We start from the raw sequence: 21008 nt of genomic DNA, 5'->3' as shown, positions 1-21008 counted from the left end.
CACTGGTTTTCCTGGCTAGCTCAGGCAACCCATTCCATGCCCTAGACACTAGGGAAGAAGGAGTATTTGTACTAATTTGTCCTAGCATATGTGACGAGGAATGAGCATTTATCTTTGTGTCTTTCAGAGTATTTTATTAAATTTTGTTTTTGTATTTGAAGATTATGGTTCAGTGTTGTATGTATAATCGCTACTTTACGTTTGAGTCTTCTGTCCTGAAGGCTTTCTAAATTTAGTGATTTTACTAAAGGTGTTACTCTAGTCAAATGTGAATATTCGTTTGTTATGAATCTCACTGCTCTAACTGTGTCTGTTTCTTAATGTTTTCTTGAGTTGAGGGGTCCCAAACAGAGGATGCATTTTCTATTATTGGCCTAACCAAGGTTAAATAACATTTTAGTTTTATGTTCTTTATGTTATAATACCTTTAAATAGTTATCACATTGCTTACTAGAGTTTGTTGTTTTCGTTTCAAATATATCTAGAACCTTTCTAATACACGTTGTTGTTTTTTTTCTCTTTTTTACTCCATTATGTGCTTCTATATTGCCTGGACTCCTAATGAGTACTAAAGTGGTTGGTAGTTGTGCTAGCCACATGTCACCCTCGTTAACCGTCGGCCACAGAAAAAGTAAAAAAATAAAAAGTCCCCCTTTTCAGACCATGCGGTCTACAGGGCCGATGATGTTAAGGTCATCTGCTTCTTTGGCCAACGGTTAACAAGCAAGGTGTCTTGTGGCCAGCACAACGACCAACCGCCTTTACTTTAACTAATGTCAGGTACCCATTAGAGATGGGTGGCGCTTTAAAAAAAAATCCCGAAGTTCAAAAGCCAAGTCTTCCCTGAGATTCGAACCCAGGACCCCAGGTTCGGAAGCAAAGTGCTTAACCACTCAGCCACCGCGCCCCCTCATAAAAAACAGATGACGTTTTCATCCTCTACCCTATACATCACAAAGTTGGATTGGTTCAAAAAGAAAAGAGAAGCTAAGAATTAATTAGTTAGCTGACCAAATAAACATATTTCTTCTCATGGACCGTCAGACTATATTCCATAATGTAACAGGGCAATCATATTTTTTTTTTTGATAATTAGGTAACCCTTTATCTTACTTTTTGTTTTGTAGTTTTAGGATACTAAATATGAGATGAACCTTCAATGTTTAGAATATAAGCATCAATTAAGTCAACAATGCGAGGAGTTACGTTGCCTGTAGCGCTACACTGTGGACTAATGCCATAGGCTACGCCAATGACAGTTTAGTCCCACATTGCTAAGCCTTTTAAAATTAGTGTTGTGACTTGGGTGTCAGCAGCCATTGAGATTCGTTACATTAAAGCTCAACAATTTTTATCTATTCAGTACTTGCTTTCTATGCCTTGTACATCTAGTGATGAGACTGTGGTGTCAGCAGCCAAGGGGACTCGAGGCATTTAAGAGGACTACTGAAATGATCTGTCAACCATTCCGGAGAGTTTAACTAGTCGACTCTTCATACGTCTGGGTTGTATGTGAAATATATGGGCCCTAGAACGAGAGGCAACATGGATTACTCATCTTTAGCATAAGCTGTCTCCTACTCAGCACTGCGCACGCGCGTACACGCATACCGTTACTCCATTAGCTTATCATAAACATCTGACAACACAATGGAGTTTATTCACAACATGTGACACTAATCTCTAAATAGTGTTGATGAATGATTGAGACTCCACCTATAGCCCACATCGTGAAGCTAATCTCCAATTTCCCAATTAGGATATCCAATAAGTATGAATGTACCATTAACACCATAGATACCATTCAGGATTTTTTTTATTTAGTTATATTTTAAGCCCGTGTGCATTCGTTGTATGATTTTATACTGTCAGTGAAAGAACGAAGTCAAGATTTAGAGTAAAATGAAATCAATGTTAATATGTATATAGGCAAAAGCTAAACAAATACATAAATATACATTTAAGATGTGTGGTTCATTTGAATCTAACACTTGACTTCAGGCATGCGCAGTGTGAGTATTTTAAAAGTGCTATATTCTATTTAACGTTTATTTGTAAGTCAGTTTCAATAGAATGAACACTATTTTTCAGAGAGTGTTAGAAATAAGGTTCTGCATTACTAGGTAGAGGGGCGCTGGCTGAGCGGTAAAACGGGAATTTTTAACTTCGGGATCTTTGGGCGCCTCAGAGTCCACGCAACTCTAATGGGTACCTGATATTAGTTGTGGAAAAGTAAAGGCGGTTGGTCGTTGTGATGGGCACACGACACCCTCGTGAACCGTGGGCCACAGAAACAGATGACCTTTACATCGTCTGCCCTATAGACCACAAGGTAGGAAAGAGGAACTTTACTATTACTAGGTAGACCCACTGGATAGTGAGCCTTGTACCATGTCATGAGATAATGGTTGGTAAAAGAGTAGAGTGAGATACTCCTCCCGTTGTGCTCTGACAAGAAAAAGGGCTGTATCGTTTAGTGTCTCAAAAGTAAAGGTACCACTTTCGGACCTTGCGATCTATAGGCCAAGATCATCTGTTTCTATAGTCGACGGTAGATGTGATGGTACGCGACCAGTACAACGATCAACCGCTTTTACTTTCCCAAACTATTGTCAGGCATCCATCCGAGATTCAAACCCAAGACCTCCGGTTTGGAAGCCAGGCGCTGTACCACTCAACCTCCACGTTCCCGTTAGGTATCAAAGCTACACCATATCCCGTCTTTTTTTTTTTCCAAGCCGTATACAATAGAAGTGTTTTCCTTTTTTTTTTACACTTTTGTTAGCCGAGAGACTCGTCTACAGACATTACATCCGTCACTGTCAGCTCATTGCGTCATCTCCAATTTAGACCTCGCAATAACCCGCTTACGTTTTTTTAAACAGTAGTACAAACCTCCCATTCACTTCTGCCCTACGGCCCATCCACTCAAGCTGCCCTATTATTTTGTTATCAGTCAGATCACGGGAAATGATTTAAGAGAGAAACCGTTTCTCTCCCCTTTCTTTCTCAATAAACCTTCACGACACAATCCAGGTTGAACTTTTTGTGTGCCCATAATGATACACATACGACCTTTAACTCTTTCTCTTCGTAATTATTTCCCCACGTTTTGAAGGAATTCTTCATTTGCTTATTACTATTTTCACTACCCCTGTTAAGATTGGGCTTCAATAGCTTTGTCGTTTGTTTTCAGAAGATGTTGTATTTGGTATAGAATTAAAGGGAAATGCATGCTCTTTTTATATAATTCAAAGCCATTTTTTAAAAAATTAAACATTAATTTAATTTAATGAGGTCAAAATCAACGATGGTATCGTCGATTAGAAGAGAAAGAGTTAATACAAAAATACCAGCTGGACTTCCTGCACTTTCCCCCAGCCCATTAAAATCGTCTAGTTTTCTATGTTACAAAGCTGATAGCAACTCTCTGTCTCTCGTAAACATTCTGAGAACGTTGTTTCCCCCCACTTTCCATTCTCGGATCAACTTGACAAAATTGTTTATTGTATCTGGCAACACACGAATCAATTCAAAAATTTACTTATTAGTCAATTAATTATTGGTAATTATTTTAAGCTTGAGATGATACTGAAAAAGGGAAATCAATTCTACATTATTGAGATATACAGTTGTAAATGTGGAGTTCTTCCCTTTTTAAGTATATAAGTATTTTAATCTTTTGCTTGTTATTAATGGCGCGAGAAATCAAATGAAAATTCAGTAGCTCTTCATTTTACTGTTTTGTTTCTTTTCGTCCTTCAATGACTTCCATCAGCTTCCATCAGTGTCCATCAGCTTCCATCAGTGTCCATCAGCTTCCATCGGTGTCCATCAGCTTCCATCAGTGCCCATCAGCGTCCATCAGTGTCCATCAGCTTCCATCAGTGTCCATCAGCTTCCATCAGTGTCCATCAGCTTCCATCAGTGTCCATCAGCTTCCATCAGCTTCCATCAGTGTCCATCAGCTTCCATCAGTGTCCATCAGCTTCCATCAGTGTCCATCAGCTTCCATCAGCTTCCATCAGTGTCCATCAGTGTCCTGCTTTTGTCTTATTGATCCCCTTTATGTATTTGTCTAAAGTACTGTCGCAAGTCTTTGACCATCATTTTTTTTTGGTATACAAATATAGTCAAATTATAAAAATATGAACCGAAATCTAGAATATTAAAAAAAAAATCTAAAACAAATTCTTAGGTATAATACCTAAAGAAAACAATACCGCTTGATCAATCTGGATATAACTTGTTGTGAATACTCCAAAGAATTAGATCTTTGTGGAAGCCGGATGTATCGAATAGTACACGAATGTGCTATATAGTTATGCGAATATTAAATATCCAATTTTTTTTTTAAATTAACCAACCAATTAACGTTAAAGAAACTTCTGCCATTCTTTGTGTAAATGAGGTCCCGACAATGCTTCAAAGCCTCGACAGTTGCTTCTGGGTGTAAACGTATGTTAGAGGAGACGAATTGATATTGGTCAATAGGGAAAAGACCCCCGTTGGAGTGTTAAGGTGTTCGGTCTCCGACCTCGCCTTTCTCCTGAGTGTCTTGGCATATGGGCAACGGGGAAAAAAGCAAAAACAGGTATAACAAATTTACATAACATTGGAACACTTTCAGACAGAGCCATTGTTCACAAAGGCCGGTAGAGGGGAGCTTCCAGTGGCTTAGAGTTTCAAGAACCTAAGTCTCAACTCATAACAATTACAAGTTATCTAATAAAGAACAATCTGGGCAATTAGTGGATTAATTAGAATGATATCAACACGAAGAGCACAGCTAATTGCTCGGTCGTTTAAAACCCATTTACTTTACCAGTACAGCAAGCCCCTTCAGTAAAATAAAATAGAACTAGCGTCGCTTTCCTTTTGTTTTTGAGGCATTATTGAAATAGACATACCCTCTCATACCCACCATTCTCTAAAATATACATTTTACGCACACAATATGAACATGCTTTTTAACACTTTAACTCCGGTTCCCCCGTGGGTACGAGTACACGACCTTTTCTTTGGGGAAACCGGATGTAGAAGAGAAAATCAGATTTTAAAAGTAATTCTTTGGAAAGAAAAAAAAAAGACAACAAATGTAACTTTAACTTGTTCCTATTAAAAAAAAATGCCCGCTTAAGATTTAATTCCCTAAATGAGCAAGCCAGAACAAACAAACAGGCACTCGGACGTACTGAGTAAACAGCACTTGTGGCGACATGTGTACTTCTTCGATTGGAGAGAAGCAGAGGAAGAGGTCCTATGTCAAGGTCGCTCTAAATCAAGGGGCCCTCTCAGAAACAAAATTCCCCCATTCCCCCATGCTCAGAGCGCTTACAGCCCTCAAAGTAAAAAAAGAGGGGAAATGAGAGGGGGGGGGGGGCAAATATTTGTTTCCACGCTGTCAAGACTAACAGTTGTGCAGCTTTCCCGATTTGTTGTCCTGAACATACAATCCGCTTGCAGGTGGATGCAGTCAATACAAGTGCCCGGATCAACGCTAATACCGTTGGTATTTAAAGAGTTAGCTAATTTTATAACAACAAAGCTCTGTGGTGAGGCTTCTCGATATATACCTTAGTTTTACTAATGTAACTAGTTCCCCTTTGATCTTGCGAATACCCTGCGACAGTCATATGGAAATCCTATATCAGGGTATCAGGTATGTTGCTTGAGGTCATACATCGTTTGAATTAGCTTACGTCGCTAATCGCTGATATTAATTAAAATCAATTTACCCCGACAAAGAGAACCTGTCAACCACAGCTTGGAAGAAAAGAGGTGTGTGTGTGGGGGGGGGGGGGTGTTGACTGGCTCTTGCAACCCACAGACTTTAATATCTCCATCCACCATTTGACCCCCATCGACAAGCAGACAACGAGGCCTGGGGGCTGCACCAGTCAGTCACATCCGGACACGAACCAACAGAGTGTGTTTCTAAGGGAACGCGATACACTTGTACTATTCTAGAAATCAGGAGAAGGAGAAGAGAGAAGGGGGGGGGGTCAGGTGAACAGAAAAAGGGGGTCGGTGACGATATCTAATCAAATAGTGTTCTGTCCAAATCTGATTGGCCCCAAGGGCTTAATAGGAAATTAGTTTTTGCCAGCGTGTGTTAGAGTCACACTGAGCGGGGAAGTAGTATTGAGAATGATTAGAAAGAGAGTAGAAAAGGGCAAGAATACGTGGGGAAAACAGCAACAAGAAAGATAACTCATAAGCAACCCCAACAGATTTGCTGTTTTTTGGTAAACAATGCAGGTCAAATGGCAGATTTCGATATATTTTTAGCACTATTACCATGAGGGTGACAAAAAAAGATTGCCACAATGACCAAATGTGGTAGTAATAAGTAGAAGAGTTGTGTTGGCCTCCTTCAGTCGAAACGACTATGATTCATCTCGTAGAACACTTTATCCTATGACTATGTTGTAGGAAAGAGACGATCCCGTCCACGTATATTGCAGGAGATAAAAGCCTGGGTTTTCTTTATGGTCGGAACGATGTCGCTTACACAGCAGTCCCCCCCCCCCTCTCCACGCAGCTGATGTGACCTAAGGAACGGAATGTAGAAGAACTAAGTGCACACAAAGTCACAGAAAATCTTGATGTGGGAGTTTCAATAAGTACAAACTTGTCACTAACTACTATCTCATCTTACAGCGTACAAACTGAACATTGAAAGCCTGATTGTCCATACATCTAATGTGCTTCTTATCCCATGACTACTGCGTGAACAATGCAGTATCGCTGTTTACAAGAAGACAAAGCGGTGGGCGACTATTTAACATTATTATTATTATTATTATAGCTTTTATATAGCGATACTTTCATGCTTATAGCATGCTCAGAGCGCTTTTGGTCTAATCTAATCTCATTTGCGGACAAATGGGGGGTAGGGGGGAGGGGGTCTCTAGGAGTTGGTTTTCCGTGCTGCCTTTGGGCGCTCAGTAAACACAACTCTGCCCGAATCGGGTGTCGAACCTCGAGCCCCCTTCTAGTTCAAGCGCACTTGGCTTCTCGACCACGCTTCCCACATTGCAGTATGAGAAACATATTTGGGTAACACAGACTACTGTTTAAATATTGATAAAGCAATGCACATTCGTAGCTCCTAAAGACAAAAAAAAAAAAAGTTTTTGCTATAACATTATAAGCCAATACACCAAAAGTTATGATCGCTTTAATGTTGAGACATAACAAAAGCTGTATGTTAAAATAATATTGCCCTTTATTTCAAATTGTTTTACTGTAATTCCGTTATCCATTCGTAGTACAGACCATATCGATCTGGACCATATAGAATTGGATTAGAATTGATTTGACAATACAGTTGTTGTTTTTTTTTCTTTAATTTTATTCCTCTCTGATTTTGATGACATTTTTTTCCATCGAAATTGTTCTGTGTCTATCTGAACATGTTCAACAGCAACACCGGGGGACCAATTTGAACCTGGCCTAAATTGTCTTAACACCGGTGGACCAATTTGAACCTGGCCTAAATAGTCTTAAAAGACCAAAGCAAAAGCATACTTATAGGCAGAAGGAGAACCATGCACCCAAACAGACGTACCAGAACATACTGGCGTCTACAGTGCCACAAGATGTTCCTGTCGATGAGAGGTCAGCTGAGGCTGTACATCGAACAGACGGAGTAGGGGGGGGGGGTAATAAAGAGCGCTACCCCCAACCCCTTCCACCAAGTACGCCCAAGTTCATGAGCGAATGCACGGGCAGGGGTGAGTTACAGCTTTAAAAAACAAAAAAATGGCGTCTTCGTTCTAACCTTGGCTCACTTCCAGTGTGTAGATTTCACTGAGAAAAAAAAGTTCTGTACAATAATTATCGCGGTTGTTACAATTAACTGAAGGAATCGAAACTATTTTTCAACCAGGAAAAAAAAAATATTTGAAAAAAAAAAAATACTTGAGGAAAGTCTTTATTCATTATCGCAATTGTGGTTTTGTATCTGCCGGGAGGTTAGGTAAAAGAAGTAGTGTTATTTAGAAGCAATAGTGTTCTTTAGAAGCATTAGTGTTATTTAGAAGCAATAGTGTTCTTTAGAAGCATTAGTGGTATTTAGAAGCAATAGTGTTCTTTAGAAGCATTAGTGGTATTTAGAAGCAATAGTGTTCTTTAGAAGCATTAGTGGTATTTAGAAGCAATAGTGTTCTTTAGAAGCATTAGTGGTATTTAGAAGCAATAGTGTTCTTTAGAAGCATTAGTGGTATTTAGAAGCAATAGTGTTCTTTAGAAGCATTAGTGGTATTTAGAAGCAATAGTGTTCTTTAGAAGCATTAGTGGTATTTAGAAGCAATAGTGTTCTTTAGAAGCATTAGTGGTATTTAGAAGCAATAGTGTTCTTTAGAAGCATTAGTGGTATTTAGAAGCAATAGTGTTCTTTAGAAGCATTAGTGGTATTTAGAAGCAATAGTGTTCTTTAGAAGCATTAGTGGTATTTAGAACTATTAGTGTTATTTAGAACTAGTAGTGTTGTTTAGAAGCATTAGTGGTATTTAGAACTAATAGTGTTATTAAGAAGCGAGTGGTTTCGTTCCAGAAGTACTGTTATTTAGACGATGTACTGTAGTTAAGAAGTACCAAGTGTTTTCACTGTTTGCCTGTTGCGTCATAAGAGACTATTTATCAACAGGAAACAAAACAAAAAAAAAACGAGGGTTCAACCTGACGTCCTTACAAGATGAACTTTAAACGCGAAGAAGCACAACAGAATACATACAACAGTGAACGTAATTATAAACATTTGTTTAGGTAACACTACGTCCATTCAAGAAATACTGCGTCCGTTTTAGTTGAAGAAATACTGCGTCCGTTTTAGTTGAAGAAATACTGCGTCCGTTTTAGTTGAAGAAATACTGCGTCCGTTTTAGTTGAAGAAATACTGCGTCCGTTTTAGTTTAAGAAATACTGCGTCCGTTTTAGTTTAAGAAATACTACGTCCGTTTTAGTTTAAGAAATACCGCGTCCGTTTTAGTTTAAGAAATACTACGTCCGTTTTAGTTTAAGAAATACTACGTCCGTTTTAGTTTAAGAAATACTACGTCCGTTTTAGTTTAAGAAATACTACGTCCGTTTTAGTTTAAGAAATACTGCGTCCGTTTTAGTTTAAGAAATACTGCGTCCGTTTTAGTTTAAGAAATACTGCGTCCGTTTTAGTTTAAGAAATACTACGTCCGTTTTAGTTTAAGAAATACTACGTCCGTTTTAGTTTAAGAAATACTACGTCCGTTTTAGTTTAAGAAATACCGCGTCCGCACAATGAAAACTGAACTGCAAGTTTTGGATTTGTTATAAAAAAAAAGAAAACTATGTAGAGGAATTGTTTTGCGCCATCCCCAAACAGGAAAGTAACAGCATTGTCAGCATTAGTGGGAGAGAAAACATGTAGGTCACAGTTGGGTCTGCGTACACTGTTGAAATATTCAACACTTACTTGATTGTTTGAACTACAAGAGGGAGCCCTCTTTTTTTTAGTCAATGATCAGCAGAGTTTATAGTGTAAATGGAAATTCAAATCCAGAAGGAAAAATAAAAATGCAAACGTTTGTTTTACACTCTCTCCTCCCCCCCCCCCTTTTTTTTACGGGAAAAAAACTGCATCGCCCCCCTCCATTCTTTAAAATAAGATCCTGACAAATCCACTCAAGGAAACGACATTGTTGTGAAGGGGGGAACTCCCAGGCAAGAGACTACCAGACTAAATCAGAGAACAAAGAGAAGTGTCTCTACCTCCAAATTGAATTACACTACCAGCGGAACAAGGAAAGCCCAATGTCTTTTTTTATTTCGCTAGTGCAGCGGTTCTCAACTCTTCAGAGGTCCGCAAGTTGTAATATATATATATATATATATATATATATATATATATATATATATATATATATATATATATATATATATATATATATATATATATATATATATATATTATATATATTTTTGGCAATTGGTATAATATATGACATCTGAAATATGTTTGCAACCAATAAACCCAGATTGATTTACACTTTTACAATCCAATAGTTACATAAGCACGTGATGTGCACATTTTCGCAATGTTGACATTAGTTGATATATACAAAATATTGGAATTACAATTTGCTAGATTAGTAACAATGTTTAATGTAACCTGTCATAGAGAACATTAGTCAGCGAGTCGTTCACATGTGCTGTCCATAACATGGTTTTAATTATATTTGGCTAGATCTTGAAATAATATTAAAAGTACTTTTTGTTAATAGCAAGTACATGCTTATTGTTGGATACCTACATAATGGCGGAGTGCCGCGTTCTATGTCGTAGAACCCATTGATCGATCTGTGCTTTAACCTTAACTTGCTGTAGTTATTGGTAGTAGACATAGTCCTTGATTCAAACAATAAGTAGAAAAATATCTCGTAAGTAGAAATCATGAGAACCGCTCGATTGGTTTCCATAACAAGAATCCGGAATTCTTCGTTATGTGTCCTACTAATTTGTTGCAAATTTGGTTTTGATGTGTTGTAATAAAAAGGTAAACAAACTTGCAAAGCAGGTTACAGAAGTGAGGAATGGGCGATCCCCAGCAGAAGTAGGACACGGGATACACATGGCATAACTCTCTCACGTACCCCGAACATAGATGTCAAGACGGGAATGTCGTACCCCAATAGAAACTTCTACCATGAGAACGGTAGCCTTTAGGGAATGTTCACACTGTAAACTGATTACAGCATTCCTATATACAAACATTTGGTCGAGACCGTATTGTACTGTATATGCGTTTCTGTGCATATGAATCCCATTGGAGCCAATCCACTTCCATGCAGCGCTAATAGCACTCTATGACGCACGCCGCCAAGAAAGCAGCAAAGGTAGAAATGGCCGACAAACCAACATCGGATGCAATGCCAGGGTTTCACATTTCGATTAATCAGAATGCACAGGTTGTATGCATTCACCTTTGAGTTTAGCAACCCCCCCCCCCTCCTTTTTCCGCACACAAATGCATACAGTCTTGGAGTGGGGAGGTAGGTAAACGGGTGAGCTCTTAACGCACACATTAGAAGCAAGTTTGATATAGACCTGAACACGAGTACTTGTGCACGTGCTGGGCATGTGACTGCAAAAAAAAAAATGCCCATGCTGTGGGTGAGTGGTTAGGAAACGAAGTCATGTGACTCAACAATGGTGGTAACATTTACAGGAAGAACAAATAACACCTGGCGCTGAGGAATGGCCAATGCAGACTAGTTACACTAGCATCAAGAAATCAAGATTTATCATATTTTAAGAGCCGTAACATCAAGAAATCAAGATTTATCATATTTTAAGAGCCGTAACATCAAGAAATCAAGATTTATCATATTTTAAGAGCCGTAACATCAAGAAATCAAGATTTTGGCATATTTTAAGAGCCGTAACATCAAGAATCAAGATTTATCATATTTTAAGAGCCGTAACCAAAGTAGATGCTTATTATAAAAATCTTCTAGTTCCTGATCGCTATAAAATAACTCCTAGATCTATATTAAGCTTCTGATACAGCTTGACTTTATAGGGGAATGGGGGGAAATGTCTAAAGCGAGAGCTATATATATATATATAAGTGCGCACAGGATGTGCTGAAGCAGGGCCAAAGCCCTCAATAGGCTGAAGCGCCACTGGGACGGACGGATAATGCGCACTGACCTATGTTGAATCAGTCCACACTTTAAAAACTTGATCGGAAAACACTAAGCCTAAATACTTGTACAAGTTCCATGTTCCTTCGGAGTATTGCGTAACGTCGTAGCCCTCTCACCTCCCTCAGGGCGCCAGGGGGAAACCGAAACCAACAAGGCGACACTTAGGGAGGGGGGGGCATACGAGAGGACCAGGATTATCTTCTAACAATTAGCTGTGGAGGCTCTAATCACACAAAAGGTGTATACATAAGAGCCGCCTCCCCCCCCCCCGACATAACAATATGTTTATATTTAGTTGCTGGCACATCTGTGTGTGTGTGTGCTGCGTTTATGTGTGTGCAGTGGCGTAGTAGGGTACCCGTGAGCCAGGGTTCAGGAATGCGAAGTTGGGCCCCTCCTATAAGCTGAGAGTGACTGAATCCAAACTGGGCTCTACTGTATCTAATGAGAGAGTACATGTCAATGAGAACAAACTTATTCGCCAGACACTACACAAGGTACACCTGTTTCTCACGGGGTAAAGGAGAACGATGTCCTCAAGCTTTGGATCTGTCCTGTCTTGTCCTGTTTTGTCTTGTCCTGAATTCTGTGTGTTGTCTAATGCTACTTCACTTATTCTAATGCGAGCCCAAACACATCCAAGGGACACAACAAATATCTATAACTTACTTAATAAAACTTGTGAAGACTTGAACTGATGTTTATTTACAGATGGGGAGGATCGTCGTTTTAATCAGCAGTCTATTCACTATCCATCTTTCTACAAGCCCTAGACATATTCTTCTCCTATCATGTACCTGCAATGTCATTCGTCTGACTGACTACGTCACTACTTTTACCGTCGCTAAATAGTAAAAAGCAATGCAGACTATATTTATTTACAAAACTAACATCATCTCTATAACTAAGCTGAGTCACTACAGATCATTGAAAGGGTCAATGTCATTGGTCAACCGTGGAACATTTCGGGACTCCGAGTCACATGCTGAATCTTCAGATATTCTGAATGTGCATTGGTCGCCACAGGTATGGAAATGTGTGCACTTCCCACAACGCAATAGTTCTGTTTAACATCAGCTTCGGCTAGTTAGCAGACGATGGTTTTTAAAGCAACTTTGTCATACACAAATATTTGTTACTTCAAAGAATTGGATGACATATCGTCTATATATAAGTGTTAGTTGTCGTGCGCATCTTGCGTGATGTTTTCTTTTGTGCACAATAGTTTACTTTAGTTTCTAGGACGCGCTTTTGTTGATGCCATTCGCTTCCTTGCTTCTGTTGTGGCTGTACTGATGGCAGATCTTTGGTTGGAGTTGTTTTCTTTGGGGTTTGTTTCCTCGGTATTGGGTAAGTTAGTTTATTTTACATTATTCTTAGTGGTGTAGCTCTAAATTCGTTGGTCCTGTGATATTGTGAATGGCGATCTCAAGGAATGCTTAATTTTCTTGTTTAGGGACGCAGGTTTGGGACTCTGTGTAGTCTAGCCTGAGTGTATGGTTTGGGCCTTGCATCCATGGCTTTAGATTGTGGGCTGAATTAAGACGCTGAGATTAAGGTGCGCTTTGTCTCATTGTAATAATATGTGGCTTGTATTTGTTTTCAAGTACTATTGATATTTAATAACTTATTCATCATTCATGTCATAACTTTCATCCATTCATGAAATTGTTAAACGTAAGATCTTGTTGTGAACTAATACCAGACCAGAAGTGAACTTATCGTTATTTTTTAACTAGTGTTCGTGTTGAACAAGTGTCGTTCAGTTAAATGACATTTAGTCGGCATTTAGTCAGCCTTAGTTTGACGTATTATTACTCTTTGCTTTAGTTCATACTGTCGTGGTGAGGAACGTATGTCTACCCCTAAAGCAACGAGCTGGGAAAACCCACCATGACATTAGTATGATCTGATAAAGTCATTTTAACAAAATGCGTGTATGATTTACTTTTCGGTACCAGAAGTAAATTAGCTACTTTACATCTACTGTTTACTCATACAATTAATTCAAGTATTTCAATTAGTCAATAGGCATTGTAATATTCAAGAAATAAATAACACTTGGACCAAAATAACGGCAAATAGAATTCATCATAGAGAACATTTCCACAATGAGTAGGCTGACTCGTAGTTATTGTTATTATTATTATTACTATTGAATAAAAAATCTAACACGTTAGATTTAAATGAAACGCTGTACTGACAATTTAAGAGTTACCTCCCTTTAATAGATGACATTGTTATTTTGCTCGGACACCAGAAATAGAATGTAAGAAAAATAAACACGATTTATATAAAATAATGTAATAATGTGATGTATTTAAACTCTTATAGTCAACACATTCTGTTGCATAACCCCGTTTAGGCCCCTAGTGGTCGTGGGCCCGGGCGCAATGAACCCCTTCGCGCCATGGTTTGATACGCCACTGCGTGTGTATATATGTGTGTTGTGGCTGTTTACAGTCTCTTAAGTACGTATATACAGGCATGTATACAACTTTTGGTGCGCATGTGTGCTGTGTTCATTGACCGTCTCAAGGGCGTGTACAGTGGATATTCACAAAGTGGTTACTTGGAAATGCCCTCCTTCATCTTCACCTCCTCCCCCGTCTCTCCAACCGCTGACATGCTTTTTACAAACTTTTTTTCCTCATATTTCCCAGCGTGCTCCGTGACCTGTACAAGCAACGAGAAACATTGAGCTATCAGCAAGCAGGTGGACCCAGCCTTTCGGTGGGTGGAGAATTAAAAACAAAAAAAAAACTTGTTTTACTTCCTTGAAAAAAAAATATTTAAAAATCCCATAATGCAACTGAAAATGTCCACCAGCCTGACACATGCATGAGAAAAGGAACCGCCTCTACTGGTGAAATGTCAGAGATGTCAGAGATCTAAGTGTTTGCGCTGTCATTTGAGCTAAGGTGCGAAAAAAATGTAGTAATTTGAAGTTTGAAAAAAAAAAACCACTTGTCAATCCCCGTTATCAAATGTAAACATGGATCTCATTTCTTTGAACGTCGTAGTGTCTACATTCACATCTACAACAACGGCCAATCACACACCGAAGCAGTTTGTTCATGGAAATTACTTTTGCGTTCAAAGGTCTGTTTGTTTTATTGGTTGTTTCTAATACTAGAAGTGTTAATTGACCTACGAATGAACACGTACCGTATCTTAAGGCAGCATTTAGAAATCACATTTCGTGGCTTTGGTAATTCATTAAAAAAAAAAGGGGGGGGTGAGTTTTTGAGTTTAGGCACATCGGCACAATTTAGGCCATGTCGTGCCCGTAATCCTCTAAGGATCTCTCTCCCTTTAAATAACAAGGGCTTAATTTTATATTATATTAAAAAAGGGCGTTTAAAACGTCATTAAGCTGATGTTTGAAATTGAAGGAATCTTCTAGTCCCAAAAATCAAGAAAGTGTGCACCCTTTCATGTAACTTTGCAGACTCCAGATCTGAATCAAATATCACCTGATAACTTATGGTCCTCGTGCTAGCATACTTCCACGCCCCCCTCTCCCCTTTTTTCCAAACAAGAAAAAAAAACCGTAAAGTTCTTCCAGACCTATCTAGGGCGGATGATATAAAGGTCACCTGTTTCTGTGGCCCACGGTAAACGAGGCTGTCGTGTGGCCAGCACAGCGACCAACTGCCTTTACTTTTCCCCAACTAATGTCAGGTACCCAAAAGAGCTGGGTGGACTCATATGTTCTAAAGATCGCGAAATTAAATATCATCACGGTATTCACCAAGATTCGAACCAAGGATCCTCCGAACAAGCGCTTTACCACTCAGCCACCGCACTTCTTTAACAAGTAAAGGGACTACATGTACTTCGAAAACAAAAACATAAAAACTACAGCAGCATTTAGGTAGTCTACCAGCAGTTGGGTGCTAAAAGTCAACGACAATACTCACACATCTTTCACACAACCTCGAGTGTGGCCTCTGCAGGTCAAGCGTACTCACATACAATGTTCGCCACAAACACAAACACACAATATTTGCAAATAGTTAAACACGAAATGTTTCTTGTTGTCTGTTGTTTTTTTCAATACCCAAACAGTTTGTGTTTATCATCACGTTGTGTTGTGGTCAATCACACACTTGATACACATACACAACTTGAATACACACATACATAAACCTAAATACACACATACACAAACCTGAATACACGCATACACAAAACTGAATGCACACATACACAAACCTGAATGCACACATACACCAACCTGAATACACACATAAACAAACCTGAATACACGCATACACAAACCTGAATACACACATACACAAACCTGAATACACAGTGACAGATACACAAACCTGAATACACAGTGACAGATACACAAACCTGAAAACACACGTACACAAACCTGAATACACACATACACAAACCTGAATACACTCATACACAAACCTGAATGCACACATACACCATCTGAACACAAACTAGACAATTATGATCATTCAGTGTCAATCATCAGTGTCATTTTCCGATTAATTAATAATCCGTATGGAAGATCGATGCTATAATGAAATCAATAAAATGAAGAAGAAGAATTGGATATCGATTACATCTAAAGTACTTGATAACTTACTGTAAACGTTTATCCTCCGACCCTGAAGTATGTTGATCAAGATCTAGAGTTATATAGCACTAATATTATAGAATCTAGATCAAACACATCCAATACAGGAATATTAATCACAGATTTAGTAAACGTTTCTATAATCCGTGAAAGTCTTAATCCAAGAATTATGTCTACACATACAAACACAACACAGAATATAAGAGATATATAATAGATAGAATATACGAGATATGCTAGATCTATTTTATGATTATATATCCACTTTGAATAAGCTAGCAGTTGCGGGTTTCACTGGGGTGCGAGCTCGCGATGTCAACAAGGGCTGACACTCGGGCGAGCGAAAGCACACAGCACAGGAAGAAAGCAACTCGACACACTTCTCGTCGTCTGCTGAGATCAACTGGACGAGAAAGTTCAAAACGCTAAAAATAGCTGCACAGAGATCAATGCCTTGACACGCGCGCTTTACTTTTTGGTGGGAAAAGCACAAAAAAAAATTCCTTTTAATCCCAAACCGAGCTCGCCAGATGCTGAGCTGTTAAAATTTAAAAAAAAACTGACATTATATGTACGCGCTCAGTGAGGCAAAAAAAAGTTTTTTTGTTGTTTTTTTTTACTTATCTATACGATGCATACGTAAACAGACGACGGATTATCCGTGTAATAATATGCAATGCGTTAACATAGTCATTCAACGAAAAAGGAGGGGGGGGGGATGTGCTGCGGTCGTGTCTGTGTGTGAGAGAGAGAGGGGAGAAAGACGAGGTCACGGGATAAGGGAGAGGGGTGGGTAAGAAACGGTGAGTTACAGAGGCGCTAAGGACAGCGTGAAAGGGGAGGGTACGGATATGAGGGCGGGAACCAGCCCAGTGAGCGACAAGCGGCCAGTAACAAATAAAAAAAAGGTGGAACGGTGGCGTTTTAAAATAAAGACTCCATGCCCTAAGGCCTAAGACCTCAATGTGTTCGTGTGACATATAAACCATAACTCCCGAGGTTTTCATAACTCCTATGTCTCTGAGAATGTGGAAATCAACTAGATTCAACCTTCAATCCCTTAATACTCTTTAGGCATTAAACGGAACGGAACCGTTGAAGCAGATCTCATTGCACAATGTAATGGGCCCAAATATCATCACAGTAAGATATAGCGGCGCCTACGGGGACTTTTATAGCACAAGTGTATATTGTTACGATCTTCTCTATCAGGCCTTCTGCAAACACTGCCCAACAGCACAACACGTCTAAAACATCAACTTGACAACAAGAGCTTCAATAAACAAAGTGGCGGTTTATTTACAATTACATCAACAACCGCCAATAAACACAATTGGCTACGGTAACTTCAAATGCTTTGCTACACTACAGAACTGCCTAACTAATCACAAGTCTCTCTAGCTCGTACAGCTACATTTTCGAGGACTCACTTCGTAGCACACAGTCCTTTCTGCTTGCTGTCCTGGACTCTACTGTCCTTTCTAACACACTGTCTCTCGTCTGTAAAGGCTTTGTGGTCACATGACCATAACATTGGTCATATTGCGTGCATTAGTAGTAATGTCCCTTGTTCACCAGCCCTTGACCTGTGTGATTGGCCTGAATCATGTGTGTCAGTAGGCCGCACAAACATTAACCCTTTCAGTCCGCCACTAGGGTTATAGCATTGCCCCCTTCTCAGATTTGTCCGTCCCGGACAAAATCTACCTCACGACATGGGCGTTGGAGGTTTATCGACGCAGGTGGGGGTCTATCAGTGGGGATGGCAGTGGGCCTGTATTGCCATCTCGATGGGGTCATCTGCATTGCTGCCTGTGTATGTCTTTTTCTCCTGCACCAGTTGGTCTTACTTTGGTTGAGAGGACGTCGTGCCTGGTCTTTCCGTCAGTCGCCGCCGATCGCAGCCTCGTGGCTAGTAGCGGAGCACTTGATGTCATGGCAGTGGGCATCAAGACCGTTGGTCTTACACGTTGCTTCAGCAGGCTTTCTCGATGCGCCGTAGGCCCCCAGGAGGCCCGGTTGTCAGACACGGCAAAATCTTCAAGCGTGTCTGGAAGACATGTCTGTGGGGCACGTGGGTAACGTACTGTGTGTACAAGTCCATCTGCTGCACCACCATCAGCGCTTCTCTTGCTGATACTGGTATCAGGACAAACGTCGGTTTGGTCAAGACTTTGTTGGCAAGACTTCCGGTGCTCGTACTCTCCCTGCCAGGCGGCCCTGTCAGTACAGTACTTGCTGAACGCCTGGGTACAGGCAGGAATCACGTTGACTTGATCAGATCTGTGCTCAGCGCTGTCACAACAAATGTCAGGATTCTTGTCGTAGGAGCCAAGCTTGCACGGCTCGCTATCACAGTCATAGACAGCGCTACCATCAAAAGCTTCTCCGTTGAGTAACGGATTGTTTATACCTCTTGACATGGTAGCCATCTGGTCGTCAGTCTTGTTCATCACGGTATCAAACGTTTCATCAGTCTTGTTCAGCAATGTACTGGTACCTATCTGGTCTACTTTGGCACAGGTCTCTTTCTGAATGTCACCGTTGATCACCTTCTGGAAGCCAGCCAACATCTGTTCTTGAAAGGTGATCAAGAGCTCTACAACATCGGGTTCTAACTCGAACAGGTAGGTGCCCGGATCTTCACCATCGTCCAGCAAGGCTTGTCGAAGGCGTTCTTTAAGAGTTTCATGGTTTCTTTCAAAGCATTTCAGTCCACGACATCGAAGCTCTTGTTTCAATTCTTTTAGATCAAGTTCAGCAAGCAGTTTCACAGAAGCCATAAGAAATCCCACTTCAAGACACCAGTGTTACGATCTTCTCTATCAGGCCTTCTGCAAACACTGCCCAACAGCACAACACGTCTAAAACATCAACTTGACAACAAGAGCTTCAATAAACAAAGTGGCGGTTTATTTACAATTACATCAACAACAGCCAATAAACACAATTGGCTACGGTAACTTCAAATGCTTTGCTACACTACAGAACTGCCTAACTAATCACAAGTCTCTCTAGCTCGTACAGCTACATTTTCGAGGACTCACTTCGTAGCACACAGTCCTTTCTGCTTGCTGTCCTGGACTCTACTGTCCTTTCTAACACACTGTCTCTCGTCTGTAAAGGCTTTGTGGTCACATGACCATAACATTGGTCATATTGCGTGCATTAGTAGTAATGTCCCTTGTTCACCAGCCCTTGACCTGTGTGATTGGCCTGAATCATGTGTGTCAGTAGGCCGCACAAACATTAACCCTTTCAGTCCGCGACTAGGGTTATAGCAATATTTATTGAATAACACCGAACTACTTTAACAATCTTGTTCTACAAACGGTGTTTACGTGTGTGCATAAAAATGCCTTCTTAATTTTTTTTTATTTTTTTTAAGAAAGCGAACACAACAGTAAAAACACACTTTTGAAGTTGCATATGATAGTGAAATGGAATTTATAATAAAGTTCGTGGGTACAGCTAGAGGTGAAATAGGGTATATTACTGAACGCCTTTTCTAGGTTTTAAATATGTATATAGTATGTCTCTTGAAAAGGGGAGGAGGGGTGGGGATGCAATGTGAAACTGTCTTTACATTGTTTGAAAAATGGTTTCAATGTATTTGCATATAATATGCATTTGTTTTGTTGTTGTTGTTTTTTTTGTTTTGTTTTGTTGGGGGTTTTTTGTTAAGTGATCACTTTCACCATTTGGACCAATTTCGCTCAAGCTAACGGTGGTGATACTCTCCTATTTTCAATACCCGCATTACCATTCAATACAGCAAAGTGATAGACTGATGAACGGTGGATGCAAAGTAAAGGAGCCAATCTATCATCACAAAGCTAGACATTAGTGTAAAAAAAAAAATATGTTACAATTCACTCGAAAACAGGATAAACCACTGGAGCGTGTCCCGGTCGATCGACCACAGCAACATACCGATACACCAGGTGTTCCCGTATAATCAATACTTTGTTACTATAAGATGCTCTCGCTTTGAACAGTACATTCTAACCTATACAAGTCTTACTATTCGCAAAGTGTCAAACCTACTCAGCAATTGGCTTGGTAATATAATGAAAAAATGGAAAGAAATCAATGCTACAAAATAATTACACGAGAAATATTTAAAGGCTATTCATTTATAAAGAAACTCATTTCAATATTTCAACGCTAAACATTTATAAAGAAACTCATTTCAATATTTAAAAGATAATAATTTCTAAAGAAAATCATTTAAATATTTAAAAGATATTAATTTATAAAGAAACTCATTTCAATATTTAAAAGCTAATAATATACAAAGAAACCCATTGAAATTCATCGCGCGTAACCTATGACACGCTAGGATCATTAGCGACATTCGCACATTTTGGACGTCAAAAAGAAAAATAGGAAGGTCACTTTTTTTTGCGTAATTTCAAACATTAACTTACCTCCCAAATTAAATTAGTGATGAAGTAAAGGATTTCATACACAATGTCTTAGGTTAGAGTCTTACATTGTTCCTTTTTTTTCAGAGTTTTTTTTATCTTTCCAAGTTATCCAAGAGCTTTTGGAAAAACGTGTTTACTATCCTGGAGAAAACGTGTTTTACAATAATGCATTACCCATAAGAAAAGATTACAATTCAAACGAAATGTACATTCGCACAAGTCACAATGAAACCTAACTAAAGGGACTTGACTACAGAAAGTTGGCGTCTCTTCAAGAATTAAACTTCCCTG

The 21008-nt window shown here is 39.4% G+C and overlaps 1 protein-coding gene and 1 long non-coding RNA gene across 5 annotated transcripts in view; one reads left to right on the top strand and one right to left on the bottom strand.

Annotated features, from left to right (window-relative positions):
- The window catches only part of LOC106072302 (uncharacterized), a 131997-nt gene that overhangs the window by 100378 nt on the left and 10611 nt on the right, over positions 1-21008 (bottom strand). Inside the window, exon 1 of one of the 4 annotated variants that reach the window (XM_056045522.1) lies at positions 16297-16644. The exons of the other annotated variants lie outside the window; for them this stretch is intronic. The gene's annotated coding sequence lies outside the window, so the exon portion shown is untranslated. Of the gene's footprint in view, positions 1-16296; positions 16645-21008 lie in introns of those variants that run through there. 4 annotated transcript variants of the gene reach the window in all.
- On the top strand, positions 12893-21002 carry LOC129928938 (uncharacterized). The gene is made up of 4 exons (XR_008780440.1): positions 12893-13037; positions 13144-13245; positions 14351-14789; positions 20802-21002. It is a non-coding gene; the product is annotated as an uncharacterized LOC129928938 (long non-coding RNA).

The sequence above is a fragment of the Biomphalaria glabrata genome, chromosome 11 (assembly GCF_947242115.1).
Source record: "Biomphalaria glabrata chromosome 11, xgBioGlab47.1, whole genome shotgun sequence".
In the NCBI taxonomy this organism is placed as follows: Eukaryota; Metazoa; Mollusca; class Gastropoda; family Planorbidae; genus Biomphalaria; species Biomphalaria glabrata.
The sequence above is the reverse complement of the archived record's forward strand: the minus strand, read 5'-3'. Positions and strand labels throughout refer to the sequence as shown.